Raw genomic sequence first — 13,052 nt, 5'->3', positions numbered from 1 at the left:
AGGCCAAAATCTACAGGTAGGCACTTTGAAAAAACACCTCTGTTTTCTTTAAAAAAATAGGATGTGTCCACGTAGCGCTTTGGGGCATTTCCTGTCTCGGGCGCTAGGCCTACCCACACAAGTGAGGTAGCATTTTTATCTGGAGACTTAGGGGAACGCTGGGTGGAAGGAAATTTGTGGCTCCTCTCAGATTCCAGAACTTTCTGCCACAGAAATGTAAGGAACAAGTGTTTTTTTAGCCACATTTTGAGGTTTGCAAAGGATTGTGGGTAACAGAACCTGGTCAGAGCCCCACAAGTCACCCCATCTTAGATTCCCCTAGGTCTCTAGTTTTCAAAAATACACAGGTTTGGTAGGTTTCCCTAGGTGCCGGCTGAGCTAGAGGCCAAAATCTACAGGTAGGCACTTTGAAAAAACACCTCTGTTTTCTTTAAAAAAATAGGATGTGTCCACGTAGCGCTTTGGGGCATTTCCTGTCGCGGGCGCTAGGCCTACCCACACAAGTGAGGTAGCATTTTTATCTGAAGACTTAGGGGAACGCTGGGTGGAAGGAAATTTGTGGCTCCTCTCAGATTCCAGAACTTTCTGCCACAGAAATGTGAGTAACATGGGTTTTTTTGGCCAAATTTTGAGGTTTGCAAAGGATTCTGGGTAACAGAAACTGGTCAGAGCCCCACAACTTATCCCATCTTGGATTCCCCTAGGTCTCTAGTTTTCAAAAATGCACAGGTTTGGTAGGTTTCCCTAGGTGCCGGCTGAGCTAGAGGCCAAAATCTACAGGTAGGCACTTTGCAAAAAACACCTCTGTTTTCTTTCAAAAAAATTGGATGTGTCCACGTTGCGCTTTGGGGCATTTCCTGTCGCGGGCGGTAGGCCTACCCACACAAGTGAGGTATCATTTTTATCGGGAGACTTGGGGGAACACTGGTTGGAAGGAAATTTGTGGCTCCTCTCAGATTCCAGAACTTTCTGCCACAGAAATGTAAGGAACATGTGTTTTTTTAGCCATATTTTGAGGTTTGCAAAGGATTCTGGGTAACAGAACCTGGTCAGAGCCCCACAAGTTATCCCATCTTGGATTCCCCTAGGTCTCCAGTTTTCATAAATGCACAGGTTTGGGAGGTTTCCCTAGGTGCCGGCTGAGCTAGAGGCCAATATCTACAGGTAGGCACTTTGCAAAAAACACCTCTGTTTTCTTTCAAAAAATTGGATGTGTCCACGTAGCGCTTTGGGGCATTTCCTGTCGCGGGCGCTAGGCCTACCCACACAAGTGAGGTAGCATTTTTATCTGGAGACTTAGGGGAACGCTGGGTGGAAGGATATTTGTGGCTCCTCTCAGATTCCAGAACTTTCTGCCACAGAAATGTGAGGAACATGTGTTTTTTTAGCCACATTTTGAGGTTTGCAAAGGATTCTGGGTAACAGAACCTGGTCAGAGCCCCACAAGTCACCCCATCTTGGATTCCCCTAGGTCTCTAGTTTAAAAAAATGGACAGGTTTGGTAGGTTTCCCTAGGTGCCGGCTGAGCTAGAGGCCAAAATCTACAGGTAGGCACTTTGCAAAAAACACCTCTGTTTTCTTTCAAAAAATAGGATGTGTCCACGTAGCGCTTTGGGGCATTTCCTGTCGCGGGCGCTAGGCCTACCCACACAAGTGAGGTAGCATTTTTATCTGGAGACTTAGGGGAACGCTGGGTGGAAGGAAATTTGTGGCTCCTCTCAGATTCCAGAACTTTCTGCCACAGAAATGTGAGGAACATGTGTTTTTTTAGCCACATTTTGAGGTTTGCAAAGGATTCTGGGTAACAGCACCTGGTCAGAGCCCCACATGTCACCCCATCTTGGATTCCCCTAGGTCTTTAGTTTTCAAAAATGCACAGGTTTGGTAGGTTTCCCTAGGTGCCGGCTGAGCTAGAGGCCAAAATCTACAGGTAGGCACTTCGTAAAAAACACCTCTGTTTTCTTTCAAAAAATTGGATGTGTCCACGTTGCGCTTTGGGGCATTTTCTGTTGCGGGCGCTAGGCCTACCCACACAAGTGAGGTATCATTTTTATCGGGAGACCTGGGGGAACACTGGGTGGAAGGAAATTTGTGGCTCCTCTCAGATTCCAGAACTTTCTGCCACAGAAATGTAAGGAACATGTGTTTTTTTAGCCACATTTTGAGGTTTGCAAAGGATTGTTGGTAACAGAAGCTGGTCAGAGCCCCTCAAGTCACCCCATCTTGGATTCCCCTAGGTCTCTAGTTTTCAAAAATACACAGTTTTGGTAGGTTTCCCTAGGTGCCGGCTGAGCTAGAGGCCAAAATCTACAGGTAGGCACTTCGTAAAAAACACCTCTGTTTTCTTTCAAAAAATTGGATGTGTCCACGTTGCGCTTTGGGGCATTTCCTGTCGCGGGCGATAGGCCTACCTACACAAGTGAGGTATCATTTTTATCGGGAGACTTGGGGGAACGCTGGGTGGAAGGAAATTTGTGGCTCCTCTCAGATTCCAGAACTTTCTGCCACAGAAATGTGAGTAACATGTGTTTTTTTGGCCAAATTTTGAGGTTTGCAAAGGATTCTGGGTAACAGAACCTGGTCAGAGCCCCACAAGTTATCCCATCTTGGATTCCCCTAGGTCTCTAGTTTTAAAAAATGCACAGGTTTGGTAGGTTTCCCTACGTGCAGGCTGAGCTAGAGGCCAAAATCTACAGGTAGGCACTTTGCAAAAAACACCTCTGTTTTCTTTCAAAAAAATTGGATGTGTCCACGTTGCGCTTTGGGGCATTTCCTGTCGCGGGCGCTAGGCCTACCCACACAAGTGAGCTATCATTTTTATCGGGAGACTTGGGGGAACACTGGGTGGAAGGAAATTTGTGGCTCCTCTCAGATTCCAGAACTTTTCTGCCACAGAAATGTAAGGAACATGTGTTTTTTTAGCCATATTTTGAGGTTTGCAAAGGATTCTGGGTAACAGAACCTGGTCAGAGCCCCACATGTCACCCCATCTTGGATTCCCCTAGGTCTCTAGTTTTAAAAAATGCACAGGTTTGGTAGGTTTCCCTAGGTGCCGGCTGAGCTAGAGGCCAAAATCTACAGGGAGGCACTGTGCAAAAAACACCTCTGTTTTCTTTCAAAAAATTGGATGTGTCCACGTTGCGCTTTGGGGCATTTCCTGTCGCGGGCGCTAGGCCTACCCACACAAGTGAGGTATAATTTTTATCGGGAGACTTGGGGGAACGCTGGGTGGAAGGAAATTTGTGGCTCCTCTCAGATTCCAGAATTTTCTGCCACAGAAATGTGAGGAACATGTGTTTTTTGGGCCAAATTTTGAGGTTTGCAAAGGATTCTGGGTAACAGAACCTGGTCAGAGCCCCACAAGTTATCCCATCTTGGATTCCCCTAGGTCTCTAGTTTTCAAAAATGCACAGGTTTGGTAGGTTTCCCTAGGTGCCGGCTGAGCTAGAGGCCAAAATCTACAGGTAGGCACTTTGCAAAAAACACCTCTGTTTTCTTTAAAAAAAATTGGATGTGTCCACGTTGCGCTTTGGGGCATTTCCTGTCGCGGGCGCTAGGCCTACCCACACAAGTGAGGTATCATTTTTATCGGGAGACTTGGGGGAACGCTGGGTGGAAGAAAATTTGTGTCTCCTCTCAAATTCCAGAACTTTCTGCCACAGAAATGTAAGGAACATGTGTTTTTTTAGCCATATTTTGAGGTTTGCAAAGGATTCTGGGTAACAGAACCTGGTCAGAGCCCCACATGTCACCCCATCTTGGATCCCCCTAGGTCTCTAGTTTTCATAAATGCACAGGTTTGGTAGGTTTCCCTAGGTGCCGGCTGAGCTAGAAGCCAAAATCTACAGGGAGGCACTTTGCAAAAAACACCTCTGTTTTCTTTAAAAAAATTGGATGTGTCCACGTTGCACTTTGGGGCATTTCCTGTTGCGGGCGCTAGGCCTACCCACACAAGTGAGGTATCATTTTTATCGGGAGACTTGGAGGAACGCTGGGTGGAAGGAAATTTGTGGCTTCTCTCATATTCCAGAACTTTCTGCCACAGAAATGTGAGGAACATGTGTTTTTTTAGCCAAATTTTGAGGTTTGCAAAGGATTCTGGGTAACAGAACCTGGTCAGAGCCCCACAAGTCACCCCATCTTGGATTCCCCTAGGTCTCTAGTTTTCATAAATGCACAGGTTTGGTAGGTTTCCCAAGGTGCCGGCTGAGCTAGAGGCCAAAATCTACAGGGAGGCACTTTGTAAAAAACACCTCTGTTTTCTTTAAAAAAATTGGATGTGTCCACGTTGCGCTTTGGGGCATTTCCTGTCGCGGGCGCTAGGCCTACCCACACAAGTGAGGTATCATTTTTATCGGGAGACTTGGGGGAACGCTGGGTGGAAGGAAATTTGTGGCTCCTCTCAGATTCCAGAACTTTCTGCCACAGAAATGTGAGTAACATGGGTTTTTTTGGCCAAATTTTGAGGTTTGCAAAGGATTCTGGGTAACAGAACCTGGTCAGAGCCCCACAACTTATCCCATCTTGGATTCCCCTAGGTCTCTAGTTTTCAAAAATGCACAGGTTTGGTAGGTTTCCCTAGGTGCCGGCTGAGCTAGAGGCCAAAATCTACAGGTAGGCACTTTGCAAAAAACACCTCTGTTTTCTTTCAAAAAAATTGGATGTGTCCACGTTGCGCTTTGGGGCATTTCCTGTCGCGGGCGGTAGGCCTACCCACACAAGTGAGGTATCATTTTTATCGGGAGACTTGGGGGAACACTGGTTGGAAGGAAATTTGTGGCTCCTCTCAGATTCAAGAACTTTCTGCCACAGAAATGTAAGGAACATGTGTTTTTTTAGCCATATTTTGAGGTTTGCAAAGGATTCTGGGTAACAGAACCTGGTCAGAGCCCCACATGTCACCCCATCTTGGATTCCCCTAGGTCTCTAGTTTTCAAAAATGCACAGGTTTGGTAGGTTTCCCTAGGTGCCGGCTGAGCTAGAGGCCAAAATCTACAGGGAGGCACTTTGCAAAAAACACCTCTGTTTTCTTTCAAAAAATTGGATGTGTCCACGTTGCGCTTTGGGGCATTTCCTGTCGCGGGCGCTAGGCCTACCCACACAAGTGAGGTATAATTTTTATCGGGAGACTTGGCGGAACGCTGGGTGGATGGAAATTTGTGGCTCCTCTCAGATTCCAGAATTTTCTGCCACAGAAATGTGAGGAACATGTGTTTTTTGGGCCAAATTTTGAGGTTTGCAAAGGATTCTGGGTAACAGAACCTGGTCAGCGCCCCACAAGTTATCCCATCTTGGATTCCCCTAGGTCTCTAGTTTTAAAAAATGCACAGGTTTGGCAGGTTTCCCTACGTGCAGGCTGAGCTAGAAGCCAAAATCTACAGGTAGGCACTTTGCAAAAAACACCTCTGTTTTCTTTCAAAAAAATTGGATGTGTCCACGTTGCGCTTTGGGGCATTTCCTGTCGCGGGCGCTAGGCCTACCCACACAAGTGAGCTATCATTTTTATCGGGAGACTTGGGGGAACACTGGGTGGAAGGAAATTTGTGGCTCCTCTCAGATTCCAGAACTTTCTGCCACAGAAATGTAAGGAACATGTGTTTTTTTAGCCATATTTTGAGGTTTGCAAAGGATTCTGGGTAACAGAACCTGGTCAGAGCCCCACATGTCACCCCATCTTGGATTCCCCTAGGTCTCTAGTTTTCATAAATGCACAGGTTTGGTAGGTTTCCCTAGGTGCCGGCTGAGCTAGAAGCCAAAATCTACAGGGAGGCACTTTGCAAAAAACACCTCTGTTTTCTTTAAAAAAATTGGATGTGTCCACGTTGCACTTTGGGGCATTTCCTGTCGTGGGCGCTAGGCCTACCCACACAAGTGAGGTATCATTTTTATCGGGAGACTTGGAGGAACGCTGGGTGGAAGGAAATTTGTTGCTTCTCTCATATTCCAGAACTTTCTGCCACAGAAATGTGAGGAACATGTGTTTTTTTAGCCAAATTTTGAGGTTTGCAAAGGATTCTGGGTAACAGAACCTGGTCAGAGCCCCACAAGTCACCCCATCTTGGATTCCCCTAGGTCTCTAGTTTTCATAAATGCACAGGTTTGGTAGGTTTCCCTAGGTGCCGGCTGAGCTAGAGGCCAAAATCTACAGGGAGGCACTTTGTAAAAAACACCTCTGTTTTCTTTAAAAAAATTGGATGTGTCCACGTTGCGCTTTGGGGCATTTCCTGTCGCGGGCGCTAGGCCTACCCACACAAGTGAGGTATCATTTTTATCGGGAGACTTGGGGGAACGCTGGGTGGAAGGAAATTTGTGGCTTCTCTCAGATTCCAGAACTTTCTGCCACAGAAATGTGAGGAACATGTGTTTTTTTAGCCAAATTTTGAGGTTTGCAAAGGATTCTGGGTAACAGAACCTGGTCAGAGCCCCACAAGTCACCCCATCTTGGATTCCCCTAGGTCTCTAGTTTTCAAAAATGCACAGGTTTGGTAGGTTTCCCTAGGTGCCGGCTGAGCTAGAGGCCAAAATCTACAGGTAGGCACTTTGAAAAAACACCTCTGTTTTCTTTAAAAAAATAGGATGTGTCCACGTAGCGCTTTGGGGCATTTCCTGTCGCGGGCGCTAGGCCTACCCACACAAGTGAGGTAGCATTTTTATCTGGAGACTTAGGGGAACGCTGGGTGGAAGGAAATTTGTGGCTCCTCTCAGATTCCAGAACTTTCTGCCACAGAAATGTAAGGAACAAGTGTTTTTTTAGCCACATTTTGAGGTTTGCAAAGGATTGTGGGTAACAGAACCTGGTCAGAGCCCCACAAGTCACCCCATCTTAGATTCCCCTAGGTCTCTAGTTTTCAAAAATACACAGGTTTGGTAGGTTTCCTTAGGTGCCGGCTGAGCTAGAGGCCAAAATCTACAGGTAGGCACTTTGAAAAAACACCTCTGTTTTCTTTAAAAAAATAGGATGTGTCCACGTAGCGCTTTGGGGCATTTCCTGTCGCGGGCGCTAGGCCTACCCACACAAGTGAGGTAGCATTTTTATCTGGAGACTTAGGGGAACGCTGGGTGGAAGGAAATTTGTGGCTCCTCTCAGATTCCAGAACTTTCTGCCACAGAAATGTGAGTAACATGGGTTTTTTTGGCCAAATTTTGAGGTTTGCAAAGGATTCTGGGTAACAGAACCTGGTCAGAGCCCCACAACTTATCCCATCTTGGATTCCCCTAGGTCTCTAGTTTTCAAAAATGCACAGGTTTGGTAGGTTTCCCTAGGTGCCGGCTGAGCTAGAGGCCAAAATCTACAGGTAGGCACTTTGCAAAAAACACCTCTGTTTTCTTTCAAAAAAATTGGATGTGTCCACGTTGCGCTTTGGGGCATTTCCTGTCGCGGGCGGTAGGCCTACCCACACAAGTGAGGTATCATTTTTATCGGGAGACTTGGGGGAACACTGGTTGGAAGGAAATTTGTGGCTCCTCTCAGATTCCAGAACTTTCTGCCACAGAAATGTAAGGAACATGTGTTTTTTTAGCCATATTTTGAGGTTTGCAAAGGATTCTGGGTAACAGAACCTGGTCAGAGCCCCACAAGTTATCCCATCTTGGATTCCCCTAGGTCTCTAGTTTTCATAAATGCACAGGTTTGGTAGGTTTCCCTAGGTGCCGGCTGAGCTAGAGGCCAATATCTACAGGTAGGCACTTTGCAAAAAACACCTCTGTTTTCTTTCAAAAAATTGGATGTGTCCACGTAGCGCTTTGGGGCATTTCCTGTCGCGGGCGCTAGGCCTACCCACACAAGTGAGGTAGCATTTTTATCTGGAGACTTAGGGGAACGCTGGGTGGAAGGATATTTGTGGCTCCTCTCAGATTCCAGAACTTTCTGCCACAGAAATGTGAGGAACATGTGTTTTTTTAGCCACATTTTGAGGTTTGCAAAGGATTCTGGGTAACAGAACCTGGTCAGAGCCCCACAAGTCACCCCATCTTGGATTCCCCTAGGTCTCTAGTTTAAAAAAATGGACAGGTTTGGTAGGTTTCCCTAGGTGCCGGCTGAGCTAGAGGCCAAAATCTACAGGTAGGCACTTTGCAAAAAACACCTCTGTTTTCTTTCAAAAAATAGGATGTGTCCACGTAGCGCTTTGGGGCATTTCCTGTCGCGGGCGCTAGGCCTACCCACACAAGTGAGGTAGCATTTTTATCTGGAGACTTAGGGGAACGCTGGGTGGAAGGAAATTTGTGGCTCCTCTCAGATTCCAGAACTTTCTGCCACAGAAATGTGAGGAACATGTGTTTTTTTAGCCACATTTTGAGGTTTGCAAAGGATTCTGGGTAACAGCACCTGGTCAGAGCCCCACATGTCACCCCATCTTGGATTCCCCTAGGTCTTTAGTTTTCAAAAATGCACAGGTTTGGTAGGTTTCCCTAGGTGCCGGCTGAGCTAGAGGCCAAAATCTACAGGTAGGCACTTCGTAAAAAACACCTCTGTTTTCTTTCAAAAAATTGGATGTGTCCACGTTGCGCTTTGGGGCATTTTCTGTTGCGGGCGCTAGGCCTACCCACACAAGTGAGGTATCATTTTTATCGGGAGACCTGGGGGAACACTGGGTGGAAGGAAATTTGTGGCTCCTCTCAGATTCCAGAACTTTCTGCCACAGAAATGTAAGGAACATGTGTTTTTTTAGCCACATTTTGAGGTTTGCAAAGGATTGTTGGTAACAGAAGCTGGTCAGAGCCCCACAAGTCACCCCATCTTGGATTCCCCTAGGTCTCTAGTTTTCAAAAATACACAGTTTTGGTAGGTTTCCCTAGGTGCCGGCTGAGCTAGAGGCCAAAATCTACAGGTAGGCACTTCGTAAAAAACACCTCTGTTTTCATTCAAAAAATTGGATGTGTCCACGTTGCGCTTTGGGGCATTTCCTGTCGCGGGCGATAGGCCTACCTACACAAGTGAGGTATCATTTTTATCGGGAGACTTGGGGGAACGCTGGGTGGAAGGAAATTTGTGGCTCCTCTCAGATTCCAGAACTTTCTGCCACAGAAATGTGAGTAACATGTGTTTTTTTGGCCAAATTTTGAGGTTTGCAAAGGATTCTGGGTAACAGAACCTGGTCAGAGCCCCACAAGTTATCCCATCTTGGATTCCCCTAGGTCTCTAGTTTTAAAAAATGCACAGGTTTGGTAGGTTTCCCTACGTGCAGGCTGAGCTAGAGGCCAAAATCTACAGGTAGGCACTTTGCAAAAAACACCTCTGTTTTCTTTCAAAAAAATTGGATGTGTCCACGTTGCGCTTTGGGGCATTTCCTGTCGCGGGCGCTAGGCCTACCCACACAAGTGAGCTATCATTTTTATCGGGAGACTTGGGGGAACACTGGGTGGAAGGAAATTTGTGGCTCCTCTCAGATTCCAGAACTTTTCTGCCACAGAAATGTAAGGAACATGTGTTTTTTTAGCCATATTTTGAGGTTTGCAAAGGATTCTGGGTAACAGAACCTGGTCAGAGCCCCACATGTCACCCCATCTTGGATTCCCCTAGGTCTCTAGTTTTAAAAAATGCACAGGTTTGGTAGGTTTCCCTAGGTGCCGGCTGAGCTAGAGGCCAAAATCTACAGGGAGGCACTGTGCAAAAACACCTCTGTTTTCTTTCAAAAAATTGGATGTGTCCACGTTGCGCTTTGGGGCATTTCCTGTCGCGGGCGCTAGGCCTACCCACACAAGTGAGGTATAATTTTTATCGGGAGACTTGGGGGAACGCTGGGTGGAAGGAAATTTGTGGCTCCTCTCAGATTCCAGAATTTTCTGCCACAGAAATGTGAGGAACATGTGTTTTTTGGGCCAAATTTTGAGGTTTGCAAAGGATTCTGGGTAACAGAACCTGGTCAGAGCCCCACAAGTTATCCCATCTTGGATTCCCCTAGGTCTCTAGTTTTCAAAAATGCACAGGTTTGGTAGGTTTCCCTAGGTGCCGGCTGAGCTAGAGGCCAAAATCTACAGGTAGGCACTTTGCAAAAAACACCTCTGTTTTCTTTCAAAAAAATTGGATGTGTCCACGTTGCGCTTTGGGGCATTTCCTGTCGCGGGCGGTAGGCCTACCCACACAAGTGAGGTATCATTTTTATCGGGAGACTTGGGGGAACACTGGTTGGAAGGAAATTTGTGGCTCCTCTCAGATTCCAGAACTTTCTGCCACAGAAATGTAAGGAACATGTGTTTTTTTAGCCATATTTTGAGGTTTGCAAAGGATTCTGGGTAACAGAACCTGGTCAGAGCCCCACAAGTTATCCCATCTTGGATTCCCCTAGGTCTCTAGTTTTCATAAATGCACAGGTTTGGTAGGTTTCCCTAGGTGCCGGCTGAGCTAGAGGCCAATATCTACAGGTAGGCACTTTGCAAAAAAAACCTCTGTTTTCTTTCAAAAAATTGGATGTGTCCACGTAGCGCTTTGGGGCATTTCCTGTCGCGGGCGCTAGGCCTACCCACACAAGTGAGGTAGCATTTTTATCTGGAGACTTAGGGGAACGCTGGGTGGAAGGATATTTGTGGCTCCTCTCAGATTCCAGAACTTTCTGCCACAGAAATGTGAGGAACATGTGTTTTTTTAGCCACATTTTGAGGTTTGCAAAGGATTCTGGGTAACAGAACCTGGTCAGAGCCCCACAAGTCACCCCATCTTGGATTCCCCTAGGTCTCTAGTTTAAAAAAATGGACAGGTTTGGTAGGTTTCCCTAGGTGCCGGCTGAGCTAGAGGCCAAAATCTACAGGTAGGCACTTTGCAAAAAACACCTCTGTTTTCTTTCAAAAAATAGGATGTGTCCACGTAGCGCTTTGGGGCATTTCCTGTCGCGGGCGCTAGGCCTACCCACACAAGTGAGGTAGCATTTTTATCTGGAGACTTAGGGGAACGCTGGGTGGAAGGAAATTTGTGGCTCCTCTCAGATTCCAGAACTTTCTGCCACAGAAATGTGAGGAACATGTGTTTTTTTAGCCACATTTTGAGGTTTGCAAAGGATTCTGGGTAACAGCACCTGGTCAGAGCCCCACATGTCACCCCATCTTGGATTCCCCTAGGTCTTTAGTTTTCAAAAATGCACAGGTTTGGTAGGTTTCCCTAGGTGCCGGCTGAGCTAGAGGCCAAAATCTACAGGTAGGCACTTCGTAAAAAACACCTCTGTTTTCTTTCAAAAAATTGGATGTGTCCACGTTGCGCTTTGGGGCATTTTCTGTTGCGGGCGCTAGGCCTACCCACACAAGTGAGGTATCATTTTTATCGGGAGACCTGGGGGAACACTGGGTGGAAGGAAATTTGTGGCTCCTCTCAGATTCCAGAACTTTCTGCCACAGAAATGTAAGGAACATGTGTTTTTTTAGCCACATTTTGAGGTTTGCAAAGGATTGTTGGTAACAGAAGCTGGTCAGAGCCCCACAAGTCACCCCATCTTGGATTCCCCTAGGTCTCTAGTTTTCAAAAATACACAGTTTTGGTAGGTTTCCCTAGGTGCCGGCTGAGCTAGAGGCCAAAATCTACAGGTAGGCACTTCGTAAAAAACACCTCTGTTTTCTTTCAAAAAATTGGATGTGTCCACGTTGCGCTTTGGGGCATTTCCTGTCGCGGGCGATAGGCCTACCTACACAAGTGAGGTATCATTTTTATCGGGAGACTTGGGGGAACGCTGGGTGGAAGGAAATTTGTGGCTCCTCTCAGATTCCAGAACTTTCTGCCACAGAAATGTGAGTAACATGTGTTTTTTTGGCCAAATTTTGAAGTTTGCAAAGGATTCTGGGTAACAGAACCTGGTCAGAGCCCCACAAGTTATCCCATCTTGGATTCCCCTAGGTCTCTAGTTTTAAAAAATGCACAGGTTTGGTAGGTTTCCCTACGTGCAGGCTGAGCTAGAGGCCAAAATCTACAGGTAGGCACTTTGCAAAAAACACCTCTGTTTTCTTTCAAAAAAATTGGATGTGTCCACGTTGCGCTTTGGGGCATTTCCTGTCGCGGGCGCTAGGCCTACCCACACAAGTGAGCTATCATTTTTATCGGGAGACTTGGGGGAACACTGGGTGGAAGGAAATTTGTGGCTCCTCTCAGATTCCAGAACTTTTCTGCCACAGAAATGTAAGGAACATGTGTTTTTTTAGCCATATTTTGAGGTTTGCAAAGGATTCTGGGTAACAGAACCTGGTCAGAGCCCCACATGTCACCCCATCTTGGATTCCCCTAGGTCTCTAGTTTTAAAAAATGCACAGGTTTGGTAGGTTTCCCTAGGTGCCGGCTGAGCTAGAGGCCAAAATCTACAGGGAGGCACTGTGCAAAAACACCTCTGTTTTCTTTCAAAAAATTGGATGTGTCCACGTTGCGCTTTGGGGCATTTCCTGTCGCGGGCGCTAGGCCTACCCACACAAGTGAGGTATAATTTTTATCGGGAGACTTGGGGGAACGCTGGGTGGAAGGAAATTTGTGGCTCCTCTCAGATTCCAGAATTTTCTGCCACAGAAATGTGAGGAACATGTGTTTTTTGGGCCAAATTTTGAGGTTTGCAAAGGATTCTGGGTAACAGAACCTGGTCAGAGCCCCACAAGTTATCCCATCTTGGATTCCCCTAGGTCTCTAGTTTTCAAAAATGCACAGGTTTGGTAGGTTTCCCTAGGTGCCGGCTGAGCTAGAGGCCAAAATCTACAGGTAGGCACTTTGCAAAAAACACCTCTGTTTTCTTTAAAAAAAATTGGATGTGTCCACGTTGCGCTTTGGGGCATTTCCTGTCGCGGGCGCTAGGCCTACCCACACAAGTGAGGTATCATTTTTATCGGGAGACTTGGGGGAACGCTGGGTGGAAGAAAATTTGTGTCTCCTCTCAAATTCCAGAACTTTCTGCCACAGAAATGTAAGGAACATGTGTTTTTTTAGCCATATTTTGAGGTTTGCAAAGGATTCTGGGTAACAGAACCTGGTCAGAGCCCCACATGTCACCCCATCTTGGATTCCCCTAGGTCTCTAGTTTTCATAAATGCACAGGTTTGGTAGGTTTCCCTAGGTGCCGGCTGAGCTAGAAGCCAAAATCTACAGGGAGGCA

This window comes from Pleurodeles waltl, chromosome 4_2, assembly GCF_031143425.1.
Source record: "Pleurodeles waltl isolate 20211129_DDA chromosome 4_2, aPleWal1.hap1.20221129, whole genome shotgun sequence".
NCBI lineage: Eukaryota > Metazoa > Chordata > Amphibia > Caudata > Salamandridae > Pleurodeles > Pleurodeles waltl.
Note: the sequence above shows the minus strand (reverse complement) of the source record.